The sequence below is a fragment of the Cololabis saira genome, chromosome 19 (assembly GCF_033807715.1).
Source record: "Cololabis saira isolate AMF1-May2022 chromosome 19, fColSai1.1, whole genome shotgun sequence".
Lineage (NCBI taxonomy): Eukaryota > Metazoa > Chordata > Actinopteri > Beloniformes > Belonidae > Cololabis > Cololabis saira.
In genome coordinates, this window is record NC_084605.1 from 37422727 (window position 1) to 37441047 (window position 18321).

Below are 18321 nucleotides of genomic sequence, written 5' to 3' on the forward strand. Positions count from 1 at the left end.
GTGGCCAGATAAGTGCTGAACATTCTTCCTCCATTTCTGATCGCTGGAGCTTCACGCAGCCGGTGAGGCTAATTTTAGAGTCAAATCAGATAAGCTTTTGAAAATTAAGACATGTTTAGGAAGTCTGAAGCACAGGAATAAAGTCAAACGCTAACACATGTCAGCACGAGCGTGTTTGTGCTTGAGTAGGTATACTGATGTCGTTAGCTGCTTTTGTAAGCAATAAGTCGTGAACAAAGGTGGAGAGGGTTGTAACGGGTCTCATGCTTGTTTTTGGTGTCCTGCAGCATTCTCATCACCCTCAACTATAACCTCCTTCAATTTTATGGCACTTAATAGATGATAATAATACTAAGATGACCCAAATGGTACAATTACCAGAAGTCAGTTAAAGGGGACCTATTATGAAAAACATGTTTTTTCTTGTTTTAACATATATAAAGTGGTCTCCCCTGACCCTGCCAGCACAGGGGAGACAAAGGCTGTGTCCCAATACTCCCCCTCGCCCTCGTTTTCTTCACTAACCCTAACTTTTGCGCGTTCCCGTGAAGGTAGTGGTGTCCCAATTCCTCTTTTCACCAAGGGGGGGGGGGCATAACGAGGGCTAGGGGCTGAGAATAGCCCCTTCAAATCGAGGGATTTCAGATGCTGACTTGGCGAGCGAGGGGGTATGAAAATTTCCCAGAATGCTTTTGCCGTAGGCTCTGCGTCGATTTGACTCGCCGACCGAAGGCAAACAGGCAGACTCGTCTCAGAGAAATAGAGAGAAATAATCCTGTGACTCGTCAGATTTGTTTTGGATGTTTCTGATATAATAGTCTTCAGAAACCACAAAGTAATCCAGCTGTTATCTGGGTAATTTACACACTTTCAGATAAAGTTGCCGAAGATCACGCCAGAATAAAGGGATTTATGGTTCCGCGTTACACCAACGCAGAGCCTACAGCGTAGGTTACGTAACCTACGCCGTAAGCTCTGCGTCGATGTACGCGGCGACGCGCCGCACGCCGTACCCTACGCCGTAGGCTCTGCATCGATTTAACGCGGACCCAAACTCCGGAGCCGGCAGACAGAAATCTCGAAATTTCGGTGCAAATTTCTTAACAGGCGTAGCTACAACTGTTAGATTTCATCTATTAAACCAACATCTTCCTAAATTATTTATTTCAGCCAGCGTAATTCTCAACAGAGCAGCGTCCCGGGAGAGAAACTCTCTCCCGGGGCGACGGAGCAGCTTGACCCGGCGGATACGTCTGTTCTCGGGCTGTGAGCTGAGGCTGCTCCCCGGGGGCGGCGGCTCTTCTCATCTCCCAAAACATCGGGTCAAATTTCTTAACAGGCGTTATTTGGATAAACTGAGCCCCGGTTGCGGATCTTAAGGTTACCTTTATGCCTGAAAAAATATTCAAACTTAATAAAGTGCCATATTAACAGCGCTACAGCTGAAATTAAAACAGCTTTTGGCTCTCTGCTTCCTGATCAGGTTAGGGATGAAAACGAGGGGGAGTAGGAGAAATGGGACAGGCACCTGGGCCAAGTGCCCTAGATCTCAAGTGCCCTAAAAATCTCCCCCTTCTTTTTTAGGGGTTAGGGAAGAAAAGAAGTGCGAGTGGAGAAAAGAAGTGCAAGTGAAGAAAAGTAGGGGGAGTATTGAGATTGGGCCAAAATACCATGAATTTCTGCAAGCTCTCTGACCCCCGCCGGACAGAGTCCCCCAGTGTCACGTGGTTTTTTTTTTAGCTCCCGTCGTGACGTCACGACGGGAGCAGATTTCCATAGGTTCAGCCTCCGCTGCTGAAACCACGCCCACAACCAGCTCTGGAGCGGTGCTTCCTTCAGCCAGTCGGACGCGGCGCCGCGGCGGAGCGGATCCGGGTTAAATCATCCAGGTTCCCGGGTGGTTTGGGAGCTGGGTCCTCGGAGGTCCGTCACAGGTCGGACCAGCTTCATCCTCCGAGATTTTCAGCCAAATCTGTCGGTTTGATCACCGGTAACGGGCGATGCGCCGCGGATGCGCTCCGGAGCCGATCTGTGCGCCCGCCGTGGGGTTGCGGCGCCAGCGCGCAGCATCCGCCGGGCAGATCTGGCTGAAATTCCGCTGGTCGGTCCCCGGGAGTCCCTGCTACCAGTCCAGGCCGGTTCCTGCGGTCCCGGCCGTTCGGAACCGGTCAGATTCCCCGCTTAAAGCCGCGGTGATGCGCGCTGCTCCAGCCTACTTCCTGGTCCCAAGTCGGGTTTCCGACTAAATTATCCAAGTTCCCAGCCGCTTTGGGAGCAGGGATTTCTGGGGTACGTCCCAGGCTGGATCAGCTTCACCCTCCGAGATTTTCAGCGAAATCTGTCGGTTTGATCACCGGTAACGGGGGAGCCATGCGCTGGGCGCCCGGCGTGGGGCCAGCGTTCAGCATCCGCCGGGCAGATCCGGCTGAAATAGTGCATAAATGTTATTTATATACAACTCATATTTTATTTTTTTAACAATAAAGTTGCCATTTTTGAAAATTCAGTGTTGTGATTTATTTACAGGCTCGGGCTGCTCTGGCGGAGCGAGGTTTATTCTCCTCCCCTGCTACACGTCATTCAGGGAGCCAATCAGCACAGAGCCTCATTATCATACCCCCCCCTTCCCTTAGAATGGAGCACAGAAAAAGGCTTTAGAAGCTGTAAAACTAGAGACAGGGCCCACAGGCTGGATTTCTGATTTATGTAGAAAAAACAAGCTTTAGATTGTTTTTAAGACATTCAAGGCCTGTTTAAAATATACATTAAATGCCATAATAGGTCTCCTTTAAAAGGAACCCTGCATATTAAGACATGTAGTCCCTAATTAGCCACAATTGTTCTCTTATACTAAAATATGTTGTTAGAAACACATAAAATAATCTAATTGCTTTAAAAATCTACAATGTTTATCACATATTTTGACCTGTGGGAGGCGCCATGTTTTACCTGCGTAATGCATTCTGGGGGCGATGACGTACAACGGTGGCTCTGGGAAGATGAGCCCCGTTAGTTTAACTGGGACAGGTATCTAAAACATAGATGAGCAGCATCTCCCGGCCGTGGAGGCTGACGAGGGAGCCCATAAGACGCCTCGGTTCAGGCAAACTGGATCAAGGTTCTGTGATGCACGGGAGATCTACAAAAATGATCAAAGTCATGCGCATCTTACCAGTGCATTAGGCTCCTGCATAGACGCCGTAGCCTGCGTAGCCTACGGCGTAGACGGCGTAGCCGGGGCTCTACAGCCCGCAGCGCTCCGCCACCAGCTCTCCGCTCTCCGCTCTGCGCTCTCGCGGTCGCCGCCGGGATGGAGACGCCGGTGGGCAATATGCACGTTTGAGTGGGCATTTATGGTGCGGCACTTTTTTTTTTTTTTTTAACTTTTTTGTAGGTGCGCCGTCACCTTAATGTTTGGCTGTGTTTTGATCTGTGTTTCTGGTGCGCCGTCACCTGTTTAGCTGTGTTTTCATCTGTTTCTGGGTGTCAAAACAGTGTACGGGGGTTAGCAGGAGCCACCGTCTGACGTCACTACCCAGAATGTAAACAACAATGGCGACCTACGAGTTAAATTATATTTTCAAATTTTATAAAAACGAAGACATCAAAAAGGTTTTTTATATCACATTGTTATAATTGATACCAACATTTATCTTTTAAGACCTACATGTCTTAATATGCAGGGTTCCTTTTAAGACATGTGCAAGAGTGCATGAGGAAAAATGACACACAAAACAATCACTGACTGTACAGGACTGTCTCAGAAAACTAGAATATTGTGATAAATATCGTTCTTTATTTTTCTGTAATGCAATTAAAAAAACAAAAATGTCGTAAATTCTGGATATGTACACATACACATATACATATATATATATATATATATATATATATATATATATATATATATATATATATATATGTGTGTATATATTTATATATATGTGTATATATATGTGTGTGTGTATATATATATATATATATATATATATATATATATATATATATGTATGTATATACAGTACGTAGAGTTCTGTTCTACTTCTCTGCATGAGAGAGGCTTGTCTGAGAGGGTGAGGTTATTCAGACATGACCTCGTTCTACATATTTAGAGTGCAGAACCAGTTGTGCTGGAGCAGGCATGAATCTAGGGTATCTTACTGTAGGTCTACCGTCTCTGTAATCGCCTTACAACAGACACACTGGTTCTGTCAGTTTTTTTGAGTCACATATTGGAAACTGTTCTTCATATGTTCACGATAACCTATAAAAGCAATGTACCGTAACAACGGCAGTGGTATCCAAGTGATGCTACTGCTATAAAATGCAGCACGTGTCATATCTGATCATCGTAAAGGCCACAACACTGCAGACTTAGCCTATTCATCTTAGAGAGAAAAACTCAAAACTGTGTGTTGGGCAACAATGTGAAGAAAGAAGTGTTGATGAATGGTATACAGCTGGGTGGTGAAATCACCTGAGATCAGGTGTGGAGCAGGTCACCTGGCAACTAACATCACAAAGGCCAAAGGGAAAGAATATACCATTTTAACTTAAGAGTATTTCTTACAGAAACAAAAAGAAAACATTCAAAGGAGTGAACCAACGACCATTATTCAGTTAGAGTAACCTATAATTTACACTCTATTATGCCCCAATCTGGCACATTCGGCCAGGCTTTCAAGCAGATTGTGGGAGCTTATGCTTGAGTTTTTAGGTGAAATTTGAGTCTCCATGGCGACAAAAACGACGGTCCCCATGGGAGGATGTGTCCTTTTGAGCCTCTGCAGGTTTAAGAGAAGAGAAGGGGGACAGGGACAGAGCTGTGTATGAGAGGGGGAGAGGGAGCTGGTGTTCTCACTACCAGAGCAAACCGGAAGTTTCCACTTTGACTTCAAAGTAAAGGCATACCAATTTGTCTTCTAGAGGAAAATCTTTGTTTGCAAACCTGAGGAACACTAAATATGATTATAGCCAGTACTGGAGTTGAGGGGGGATGAGGGGGGATGGCATCCCCCCCTGAAATAAAAACGGTCCAAATCATCCCCCCTGTAAAACTGCCATCCCCCCTTTCCATCCCTTATGTCATTTCATCAATGAATGTGGTTTTACTGCTATTTCAACATTTAGAGTCATCACCAGAAAATAACACCAGAAAAATAACTTATTTGACAATTTTCACCTGTTTCAAGTAGATTTTCACTTGAAATAAGTAGGAAAATCTGCCAGTGGGACAAGATTTATTTTCTATTACAAGCAAAAAAATCTTGTTCCACTGGCAGATTTTTCTACTTATTTTAAGTGAAAATCTACTTGAAATAGGTGAAAATTGTTGTTTTTTCCAGTGATGAGTCTTGTTTTAAGTATAATGAGATTTTTTTTTTTTTTACTAAAATGAGACATTTTAACTAGAAATAAGACAAATATTCTTGTTAGATTGTGAGTTTTTGCAGTGATCCATGTTACTTATCCTGTGAAGGACAGAGTCATATTGATAAGTTCAGAAAAGTGTTTTTAATTGTTGTGTTTTGATGTATTTGATGTAAGCCCAGTGGATATTTAAAGCTTACAGAAGGCTGCATTTAACTGCTGCTATGTCATTCCTGCAGTATTTCTGCAGGTGTTTTGGTCACTGCTATTATTTGGAATATATTATATTATTTGTAATCAGCACAAATTATCAGATTTTTTTTTTACAACTCAAGTACTGATTAAAGCCTTCATTAAAAGTGCTTCAAGAGCATGGTAAGTTTTGGCGTACACATACAGTCTAGCCTATGTTTGATTTACTGGACAATGATATAAATGATCTAAATAAAATGACTGAAATACTGGTAAGTGTCAACAATCAAACAGCATTTTAATCCCCCCAAAATGTCTATAAATGTAAGCTTCCCTGTATCACTTTCAACAAAAACTGGACATCAAAAACTTTGGAGAGCTTGCATTTGATTTTTCCATGACATGATACAGTTCAGTTGAGTGAATGTCTACATTTTCCATTAGAAGAAATGTCTACTTCATCCTTGTATCCAGTTCACATTCAGTTGCCAATTTATGGTTACTTTTTGTTGTGAGAAAAAAAAAATACTTTGTTGTCATTGCACAAAGAAGGTACAACAACATCTCCAAAGTGTGCTTTCAAGAATAAACTATACAAGGATGTAAAAAGTAATCCTAAAATTGACATTCATTCTTGCATACCATACAAACGCACGCAGACACAGTCACCTATGCAAAATAAAAGGACATAGTAAAAGCTAAATAAATATAGTGTAGAATGATATATAAAACAGAGTAAGGCACAGGAGAGAAGTGTATAAATTGTATTGCATGTTATATTATACAAAAGTGTAATTATTATATTGACCGTTTATTTGAAAAAATATATAATATAAATTCATATTAGAATACAGTAATTAGTAGTGATTAAAAGGCCTTTGTCGTTTCCAAGTCAACGTTTGACAGATATGACTGAAGAGTCGCAACAAAGACATATATTCCTGCTGCATATTTATCATTTTAGTTTTTTATGCTTTAAACTTTTTAAAAAACGGATGTACTCATTCCTCGTGATTAAATCGGGGTACGAAAATCATACTGAGAAAGACACTAGAAATAGCGTGATAATAGATGATAATTCTTCAGTTTCATGTTTACATTGGAACATTTTTCTTGAATTTCATCAAGTTGGATTGAAAAATAATTTAAAGTGGTTAATTTATTGGCGTCTACAAATTTTCACCAGTGATATATTGATATATTTATTCCCTTCATACAATCAGATGATATTGTATGATAAGATATATGTCATTTAGCAAAGTTGTTTTGAAAACTAAAAAACTAATTATGACTGTTGTCATAATGTCCTAATGAAGAAAACATGTTCTAACTGTGTTTGTAGTGTTATTTAGCAACTTTTGAAATGTATGTATCCCACAAGATATGTTGCCAGATTAGGGGTAGAAATGGTAGAAAGTTGGTCAATGTGTATTATTCAAAATGTATTTTAAAACTGCAAGATGTGTTAATATTCACTGCAAAAACAGATATTATCATGTACATGTACTGTATGTACATTATGACAGTATAACCATATATTTTGTTCTATATATTTTCCTGCAGGGCATCAAAGTTAGCTCTTTTTATGGCAAAATAAAGGCGGGTACAAAAATGAGAGAGAGGATGAGAGTGATTGAGGAGATCCCTGCAAGCTCTTCAGACTCAGACTCAGTCAGTGATGAAGATGAGGAAGTCATTTTCAGGCAGCAAGAGATAGCAGCAAGTGAGGATAGTTCTACTGAGGAGGAGGAGGAGGAGGAGGAGGAGGAGCAGGAGGAGGAGGAGGAGGAGGAGGAGGAGATGGATCAAAAGTCCAAAAAAGCCAAGGGATTCAGGTGACAGCTAGGGAGAAAAGAGAAGAAGAGTTGGTGTTCCTTGTCCAAACATTGTGTCAAAATACAATGTCCACGTGGGAGGAGTTGACCGTGCTGACATGATGGTGGCCTTGTACCGCACCCCTGCAAAATCACACCGGTGGTACATGTGCCTCTTTTGGCAAATGGCTGATATAGCCATCAACAATGGATGGCTGCTGTATCGCCGAGATGCCAAAAGCCTTGGTATGCAAAAGCACAAAAAGCTGAAGACATTCAGGTTGGAGGTTGCAGATGCACTTATCAACGGTGGAAAGAAGAAGGGAAGGCCCTCCAAGGGAAGGGAGGAGGATGTGCACAGTCCCACCAGATGCATCCAAAGACCAACAACCCCAAGACCTGTGGCTGATGTCCGCTATGATCAAGTGGATCACTTCCCGGTTTTTATTGACAAGGGAAGGTGCAGGTTTTCCTCAGATGGACAGACAACAATCTACTGTCAGAAATGTGGTGTTCGTCTGTGCATCGTCACTGGGAAAAGCCAACGCAACTGCTTCCAAATATTCCACAAAAAGAGAATAAAGAGAGGAAGTGAGAGGCATTGTAGTTCATTTGTATGTGCCTTGTCCTTTTTAAATCAGTTTTGTTTTTACGTTACTTTTTATAGACCAAAAGGTGATGAAAGACATTCATGCTGGAGGTTGCATTGGTAAAACTGGATGAAATCAATTTTAAAATTAGTATGTATGATGTAAATGACCAGAGAAAACAACAATGTATAATATCTGTTCATCAAATTAAACATTGAAATGTTTACCATTTTGACTCCGTTTATACCTTAATAGGACAACGTATCTTGGGAGATACAACTCATAAAATCTAAAATATACAAAAAAAAAAAAAAATAATTGTGGAAATGTTTTAAAATGAGATAAGTAGTGACATTAAATTATTTTTTACAACTCATTTTCCACTCCTGCCTGTTTAAGGGTTAAGAAGATTGAATGTTTTGTGAAGTTATTTTATTTTGAAACCCGCCACCGGAAGTGTCCTGGTCCTCAGAGCAGTTCTGTCTCCGCGACTACAGCGCATCTAGTACCACAGCAGGTCAGAGCACTGAAGCAACACATCCAACCTGGCTGGCTTTATCAACATATACTCTCATAAAGTTACTTTGTTTACGGATATGAATGTTTAAAAGGAAGGAAAACGCCGTCGCTTCCATATTTTCCCAACAGACTTTACAGAAAGAGCAACATCCACTTTGCTGTACAAGGTAAGCTGCACCAGATTCATCTGTAACTAAACAAACACTCTAACTAATTACTGTTTAAAGTAATAGCTGTCAATAATTGGAGTTTAAGTATCTATACGTGCATGCTGTTAGGACTTTGTCAAGTTTATGAGTACTGGAAAGAAACGTCCCCCTCTGAGGTTTATTCCTCAATCTGCTTTCTGTCTTTGGTTAAACAATAATATATTAATAGGAAGTTTTTCCAAGAATGTAAAAAGCCCCCGTTAGTACTAGCTGTAGTGATTGGACGTTTAAGCGGATAGTGCAGGTTTGTTGGGTTATAGACATAACAAAGTGCCTCTTGCAGAATAATCTCTCTCATTTCCTGCTCAGACGTCAGCTTCCTTCCACTTCATAAATCACTTCTGTTATCATGGACCTTCATGCTCTCACACACTGCTCATTTCTTTCTGTGTCTGGTTTAAGAACTGAGGCTTCTAATTACTACTGTAAGAATCTGTTGTAAGCCATGTGTATTGTGGGAAAGTGTTACAATGTATATCCCTTTTGCACCACATTCTGTAGGCATTTGATTTTCCTGATGTGGGACAGAGCCATCAAAGTGTGTAGTTTAAAGCTCATGGCTTAAGCATCATACAGATATAACATCACTTGGGTCTCTGCTAGGGCTGGGGATCGATTCAAATGTCAAGAATCGATTCGATTCCGATTCTTAAGATTCAGAATCGATTATCACGATTTGATTCGATCTGATTCGATATTGATTTGGCTTATTGCTATTTAAAATGTTTTTTGAGCTGTTGCATGAATTATATGACTGTAAAATAACTAGTGAAATAATAATTTCACAATAATTATTGTGAAATAACTAAGAAACAAATAACTCAAACAGGCCTTTCAGTATCAATTTAAAGTGCAAAAAATTAAAGAAATTGCAACAGTTCATGCAGTAAACAAATCATTTTATCTCATTTATTCTGTCACCACACACACATATTGCCATGAAGCACCTGCATTTTTCAGAAGTGTCATGACAAACTGTGTGTCCGACTACTGGGATTAAAGTTCACCGGGTGAAAATATAATGATGAGAGAAAAAAAAAATAAAATAAAAAATCGATCTTTAGACATAAGAATCGATTTTTAGGAATTAATATGAGAATCGATTTAGAATCGGAAAATCAATTTTTTCAACACAGGCCTTGTCTCTGCTCTCCAAAATGGGTTGCTTCCTCTGTTGCAGGTAGAAAATGCACTCAGAGTTGACGGTTTAGCTCTGTGTTGTGAGTGTAGGAGTTTTGTGTAACAAACTCAACTCCCCATTCAATATATATGGTGACGGTGACAGATATTACATCCATGTGACAACACATACGCTTGTATAAGGTTGTTTTTTTGTGCATTCTTGCTGACCTGCCCTAGGGCACAGCAATAACACAAGAAAATTCTTGAAATGGATGGCATTCCCCTTCTGATGCCGAGTGCAACCACTCCTTGCTCCACAGCGAGGGACTTTCACCGCGTTGTTGCACTGACAGGTGCAGGCCAGAAACTCCAGGAAACGCAAGTGAAAGTCAGGCTTTTATGCAAATTCAGTTGTTGGTAATTGTAGATCAGTATCATACACTTGCTGACGCAGCAGCGTTTTAATGTGTTTACATGAAAAATTCCCTTGACTGCTAATTTAAATCAATAGGATTAAAAATAGCATTGTTTTTGTTTGAATTCAGCTCCTCGTGTAATCTATTATAAAGATTTGGTCCAAGATGCGAGCATGTCAAAGTAAAGGCTTCCCTTCAGCTCAAAAACCCACAGAGGGGATTAAAATGGGTTCAGCGTGGAGCGTTGTCAGTGAGAGCTCGACTGCTAGACATGTATTCTCAGTGGTGAGCTTCTCTTTACATCTTCAGCACATTTCTGATGTCAACATACATATATATATACCGTATTTTCTGGACTATAAGCCGCTACTTTTTTCATAGGTTTTGAACCATGCGGCTTATACAAAGGTGCAGCTATTCTGTGGATTTTTTTCTTCCACCGCTCGGGCGCTCTAACCGGAATTAGAATAAAAACTAAGACAAAATAAATGCAAAGAAGAATACACTACTTCTTCTTTAGCAGATAGAAGTAGAAGCAGATTTCAAACAGATAAATAGATAAATAAATACTGGTTATTTTCTCTTGGTTCCGTCCAGTTTTAATCAGCAAAGTTGCTGCCGTGTTAAAAGACACTGTTAGGAAAGGAACTATTTAGGTAAAAACATGTACATCATTTACAGTTCAAAATGGTTCTGTACATGTAGTAAATATCTAATCTAACAACATAAATATTTGCGGCTTGCATATCTTTTTTTTATATACAGGTGCGGCTTGTATATCTTTTTTTTATTGTTTTTTTACAAATAGAGCGGATGCGGCTTATATACAGGTGCGGCTTATAGTCCAGAAAATACGGTATATATATATATATATATATATATATATATATATATATATATATATATATAGGGGTCTGTATATATATATATATGTATATATATATATATATATATATATATATATATATATATATATGTATATGCTTGATAGCATCTCAAGGAGCTTTGCAAGCCCCCTGACAGGACTGGGATGGCTCTATATGTTTACAGTATGGTGGCGGTGGGAAAAGTTCTCTTTGCTTAGAGGCAAATATTAAATCAGATTCTTTTTTCGGGTCCGTTCTTCAATCTGTACCAGTAGAAAAAGTGCTCTGACAGGAAAGTTGACCGGACATTGTCCAGTTCATCGTTGTGTGCTATATCTGTTTATAGGTACACATCTAATGAGTTCCTGGCTGAACTTTCCTGAACTTTCCTGAGTAAGAGAAGCAGGGTTTAAGCCTCAAGGACTAATCACACATGGATTATGTTTTCTTAAAGTCTAAAATGGTAGAAGAAAGTTATTTTTCAGGGATTCCTCTGTGTGTTGCTGCTGTGAGTGTTGTCGTTGAGCTGTGGGAAGTGAGGGTCAGGGCCCTGTGTTCCTTGTGCTGCACTGCATAAACCGCCTCCTTGAACAAATAAAAAGAGGGAAACTTTAGGAGACAAGAAAACAATGGAAACTTAGCGGGAGCTGTCAGGGACCTGAGGACAGCATTGTATTTAGTTTTGCCGAGGGCCCATCACGTCAAATGAAATGCTGATCCAGTGTATATCGGGTTCCTTTGTGTATGAAGTGCCGTCATGTGTTAAATTTACTCTCCTGTTGCTAGCTGCTATCTGTAATTAGTGATGATGTACAGTATTTCAAAATGCCTGATGCTGCGACTCGTGGGAGCATTTTTACAAGGAGCTATGGCACAAAATTTAGCTGCAAGCTTATACCTTTATTATCTACATGTGGACAGGACCTCTTAGCTATCTATGTATCTTATCTCATATAACTATGCGTGAAATGTCTTTAAGTTATACATACAAGAAAAGTAAAAGTGGTGTGTGTGCCAGATGAGCTTGAGTAGTGATGGAGAGGGTGGACTGCAGGTCGCTGGGAGTCTGTACATGCAGCAAGTTGACCAAACAATGTGGACTCTGGTGGCTTTAAAGCAGCACTATGTAACTTTTCCAGCTTAATCTAATATTTCATCATCATCATTGTGATGGAACATCAACTTCCAACAGGTTTAATGAACCTCTGTCATGGTCTGAGGGGTCTGTATCTCCTTCACTGGTACTATGTAACTTTGAGGAGCATGGTAGGAACCCTGCCACACTAAAAAACTACACATTTTTACGGCTTTGACTGCTTTACGGCATACGTCACTTCCCCCTCCTTCCCCATTCGTAGTCGAGAGTCGAGACGAAAATGGGCGGGGCGTGGAGCGCAGAGCTCAGCAGAAGCTGGTATCATGGCCGAAGCAGCGAATAAACCCAAGAAAATAAAAGTTTTATCGGAGTGGAGCTCCACTCTTTAGTAGGGATTTCATATGGATCCAGACCGTTAATAATCATTATTTTCTCCATATACTGCTGACTGGCTTCCTTGTTTAAGGTATCCCGGTAAATTCCAGTTCCTTTCCAGCAGTTTAAAATCTTTTTTTTTGCATTCCGTCTGTTCACTTGGTGAAACAGAAAAGTAGTTTTGAAAGTCCGTCCCATCTTCTCCCAAAACAAATGCAGTGACGGGGACAGGAGTTTTCCGGCAGTACGTGCTGGTGCTCATGGGAAATGTAGTTCTTTCTGGTAAAGCACTACCGCTTTTGTCCAAAGGAGCCGCCAAACTCAACAAAAGCTGAAAGTTACATTGTGCTGCTTTAATGGTATTTATCGTGTGTTTTTAATGTGTCTTTAAACTTTATTAAAAAAGTGAATTGCGTGTGATGCAACAGTTATATTTTGGTCATTAGCAGGGTCAACTTTCCTGCAGGGATCACCTGCAGCAGCTCTGCTTTTACAAGTGTACTCTGATTATATTTAGATTCTAAACTCACGTCACAAATGTATACTCTTTAACATCCATTTTAAGAAAGATTATGCAAATCTGATTATTTATTGTGATTCATGTTATGATTGGGAAGGTGGTGGTTGTGTAAAACTATTTTTTTCTGACCCGGAGCTTATGCTGCGACAGTATCTTTGCATTAAAACCAAAGACTGTGAAGAAAGTTTAGACTGAATTTTTGAAAGTTTGATGTTGAAGACATGGTAATCTAAATACAATTACAGAGACCAAAAGCTTTAGGCACTCTCAAAATGCTTTTGAAATAAGAATTTCAAGTATTTATTTGATGTTCTTTGTTCTTCTAGAGGAGGTTCAAACCTCCAAAACGGCTCAGCCCGCAGGACTTGAGGGATGTACATTATGTTGGATTAAAGAGCTGACATTTTCTCTCCAAAACAAATTTCAAGAAGTTCTTCCAATGTGTAAAAGTCAGTTAAAAGAACAAACAAAACAACTTGAGGCCCGTGTCTGTCTTAATAAAGTTTGTTGTATAAGGAAATAGTTTTAGCAGGTTTAACAACTCCTTTGGGAGTTTGCCAAGGCTTCACTCTTCCCCAGCACGTTGCTTGCTCTCACTGGAAAACCTCATGATGGTAAAGAGAAGTAGCAGCAACATTTGTAGACTTAAATGGGAAATCAAACATAAAACCGTCCTCCTTTGACCATCTGACCATGGTCATCCTCAGCTGAGTTGGTCTGCAGTAATGTTCAAAACTTATCGTGTGAAAAGGGCATTAGATGCGTTACCTTTCCCTGCCTCGCTGGTTCGTTGAGGCTGGATGGCACAGAGCTCCGGACCCCACGTGACCTGTTCTGTTTACAGCGCCATTTTGCCAGGAAAGAGAACCGCTCGTGCACATAAAGTCACAGCGTAATCATGAACTTCAGAGCCACAGAGTTTTCAGCGCAGTTAAACTAGGCCTGTGTTGAAAAAAATTGATTTTCCGATTCTAAATCGATTAATTCCTAAAAATCGATTCTTATGTCTAAAGATCGATTTTTTAAATTTTTTTCCTCATCATTTTCGCCCGGTGAACTTTAATCCCAGTAGTCGGACACACAGTTTGTCATGACACTTCTGAAAAATGCCAGGTGCTTCATGGCAATATGTGTGCGTGGTGACAGAATAAATTAGATAAAATGATTTACTGCATGAACTGTTGCAATTTCTTTCTTTTTTGCACTTTAAATGGACATTGAAAGGCCTGTTTGAGTTATTTATTTCTTAGTTATTTCACAATAATTATTGTGAAATTATTATTTCACTAGTTATTTTACAGTCATATAATTCAGGCAACAGCTCAAAAAACATTTTAAATAACACTAAGCCAAATCAATATTGAATCGGATCGAATCATGATAATCGATTCTGAATCTTAAGAATTGGAATCAAATCGATTCTTGACATTTTAATCGATACCCAGCCCTAAGTTAAACCCAAAAGATAAAGAAAACTGTTGCTAAGCTTGAAAAACTCAATATAAATGGGGTGGACTTTTTAAAAGCATCGAAACTGCAACGGAGCTGCCAGACCTCCAATATCCCGACATCTACAACTACCTGATCAGCTTTCCTTCGTCCTACTCCGGGGATTCTCTCAAAAAGTACAAAAGTCTGGAGTTATTTATTCGTGTTTTATGGCATAAATTCATTTATCTCGCCTCTATGACTCTTTACGAGTACAATTAAAAGCTTTATCTGTTCCCCTTTTTTTAATATTCTGGTATCCCGGTGCACAACAGCTATCGGGCATCGTTTTTACCGTTTGCTGGAACGTCCTCCTCGCTCTCTTCTGCTTTACTGCCAAAATGGCATTGTTTACATTCTAGAGTGGTGCATGCTGGGAATTCTGACGTCCATAACAACAAATCTATTCAAGATGGCAGAATCTCATCCTCACCTGTCAGCCAGCAAAGAGTCAACGTCCAGAACCAGGTTCACATCCAGCAAAATGCAGATTTGTTCACTGGAACCAAATATTTCCTGGACGTGGACCATTTATTTGGACCCTTGCTGCTTTTTCTTATCGGGCTGTCTCTCGAGTAACTCACGATTCAATACTGTGGCGATATGTGGCCCACGATAACGATGATATCACGATACACAATATCTACGATATTCAATATATTTTAAGAAATTTCATCAACGATATATCACGATATATGTGACTGAAAAAGAAAAAATACCCATAAAAAGGAAAACGTCTGTAGTTCTGCATTTATTCAATGCCAAAACTTCATACAATGTACAAAGAAAGTGCATTTGTATATAAACCTCACTGCCTCCTAGGCTGGTAAATATAAACACTGAACAGCTGGACTAATTAAAGTGCATGAACAATAGTGCGGTGACAACCGCGTAAATCCATTATGTGTGTTGTAATAAAATATCGATATTTGCCTTCAGTTTGTCGATTATTTATTGCGACAGAGAGCGCAACAATATATTGCAATATCCATTTCTTTCCCCACCACTAATTATGAGGCAATATTTCAATTACAAACGTAATATCCAACTTGGAAGGAAATGACAGAGCCATTGAAGAGAAAAGTCTTCTTAGCAAGTGAACCAGCAGCTACTGTTTTAGTCCATGTGCTGCCGTGTTAGTTGCTGCTTCAACACTTCTGCAGGTTTGTAAACAGAGAAGCAGGTCATGTGACCGGAACGGCCAACATTTGCATCATATCTGCCACAGGTAGATCACAACGTGTACTGATTTACAAGATGTGAGGAAAATAAGTGCCGTGTCATCAAAGCGCTGCTTAAGTTTGACGATGTATAATAAAAACAAATCCTCTCAACTACTATTATCTTTTATCCAAATGTTCTAAAAATGGTCTCGTAATGTCCTTGATGCAAAATTATATGGGAAACTATTAGACCAATTTCATATTTAAGTAAACGCAGATCAATATTTTGTTATATTAGTCTTCTATGATCATAAACTGAATACCTTTTGGTTTTTATAATGCAGTTTAGATGAAATAAGATGTCTGAAAATGCCTTTTTTGGAACTATTTTATAGAGCAAGTGAGTTATCATAAACAAATGTATCAGTTAGGAATGGGTGATATTTTACCGTTCATGATATACCGTCAAAAAAATTCCCCACGGTAAGAATTTGTCATCTCGCGGTAAAAAGGATAAAATCCCGTTGATGATGTTTTTGTGTAACAAACATGGCGGGAGGCGGATCTGAGAGCGAGGAGCTCGTTGTTAAACGAGGCTCCAGCTCTGGAACTGGTTTGGATTTAAAAAGAGACACGAGGAGCAAACATCATCTATTATGTGCAGAGTCTGCAAAAACAGAAGGAAATGGTTGTTACATTTTGATATAACGTTTGACTATTACGAAAAAAAATTGCAATAGTATCTAATTTGTGGCATGTTCCAACCACAGGTTAATTTGGACATTTTATTTATATTAGAAGACGTCATCACTGATAGGATTTTATTTTCAGTGAACTTTTATTAATTTGTCCTGTTTTTTATTTATCAAGTTGTATTTTTTTCTACTTTGTGATTTTATAAGCTAAGAAAACATGATTTGGGGGCTCCAAAGACTGAATGTGGTGATAGATTTATAGTTACAAAGGTGGAGTTGAATTGGTATTTTTTTTATCGTCATTTTTATCGTTATCTGGATAAATGCCAGAAATGATCGTGATACATTTTTTAGTCCATACCGCCCATCCCTAGTATCAGTAACTTCCTTTACTGTGCAGGAACTGAGGACGTCCTGCAGCTTGATTGAAATAGTATCGATTTTAAACTGTCCTCATCCAGTGACATGCTTGTAACCCCTCCCCAGGATGTGGGTGATATTCTTAGCTAGCTGTGAGTTTGCTGCACAGCTGGACGGTGCAGCTGTTTGAGGTCAAAGCGAGGCAGGAGTTGAGTTCAGAGATGTCCCGCTCCTGAGCCTGGTAATGGGTTACCTATTTTTTATTATTATCATCATTCCCCCTCCCTTTTCTGTTTAATCTAGTGTCTGTCCTAAACAGAGCAGGTGGCATCTGTCACAACCCAGAGCCATTCAGAGGATTTAGCAATAAATGGAGTACACATTTCCCACATTTCTCACATCATGTGATTTAATATATTCATTTTTTCCCTCTCCTTTGTCCCAGTTTTCAGGAGCAGAGCACAATGGCCATGTGGACATCGTTTACCTCCTATATTGCATGTTCTGTCACCTCTTTTCCTGGTGCTATGATTAATGGCCCTATTTCAGTGCAAGTGGACCATACCACTATATTTTTAAACTTCTTCAATCAATTAGCCGTCTTGGAATCTCTTTGGGGAAAAAGGTCACTTCTAAAAAAACGACCTTACTCATAAGGTGCTAGTATTTTGGTTCCAAACGCTTCCATTAAATCGACATACAGAGGAAGTAAAACTTATTTTCCAACAGTTATACAAAATTGATTTAGTGTGAAGACAGATCCTTGGAAACCTAAATGAAACATGAGAATTTATTCATCCACCTTCCCTGTCAGGACTGGGTTTGACTTCTAAAACTCACTGATTACTGCATCTAGAAAAGTCTTTACAGATGGACATGACCCTGATACTGATGTGCTTTTATCTGTTTTTTAGTTTCTTAAATTCAGTATCAGTACTTTAATAATCCCACCAGTGCTGCTGATGACTGTAATTAAATAAAACATTTCTCCCTCCTGTAAATGTTTAATATCCTTTAAAGGGAAGTGGAGGTTAAACCTCTGCTGCCTCGATTTACTCCTCCATCCATTCAGACTTCCTAATCACTTCCAAATGTTTGCACCCCACTATTCCTCAGACGTTACCCATGCTGCTGCCTCTTTTCCTGTAGTAACTTTCTGAGTAGGTCCTGGAAAGTTGCCACATGTGTGGCTAGATTTATAGCGGTGTGAATCAGAGGGAGAAACAGTAGAAGTTGCAAAGAGAGGTGCAGTGTGACTGGAGCCACTACAACAGCTTGTTCTTTCTCTGTAAGAATCAGAATCAAAATCAGAATCAGCTTTATTGGCCAGGTTTGAACAGTGTCCAACAAGGAATTTGACTCCGGTAGTTTCCGGTAGTTTAAGATGAGCATTAAATGACCAGTAGAATATAATGTGCGTTAGGGCTGTGCGATTAATCGATTTTAAATCTAAATCGGATTTATTAATCACAATCGATTGTTAAAAAAAGGAAAATCGGAAAATGGATTTTCCTTTTTTGCAGCTG

At 39.7% G+C, this 18321-nt stretch overlaps 1 protein-coding gene across 3 annotated transcripts in view; it reads left to right on the forward strand.

The window, feature by feature from the left end:
• The first annotated feature begins 8449 nt into the window (after window positions 1-8449).
• LOC133419404 (leucine zipper putative tumor suppressor 2 homolog) overlaps window positions 8450-18321 on the forward strand; it is a 47669-nt gene continuing 37797 nt past the window's right edge. For all 3 annotated transcript variants that reach the window (XM_061708564.1, XM_061708565.1, XM_061708566.1), the window contains exon 1: window positions 8450-8652. The gene's annotated coding sequence lies outside the window, so the exon portion shown is untranslated. The remainder of the gene's footprint in view (window positions 8653-18321) is intronic.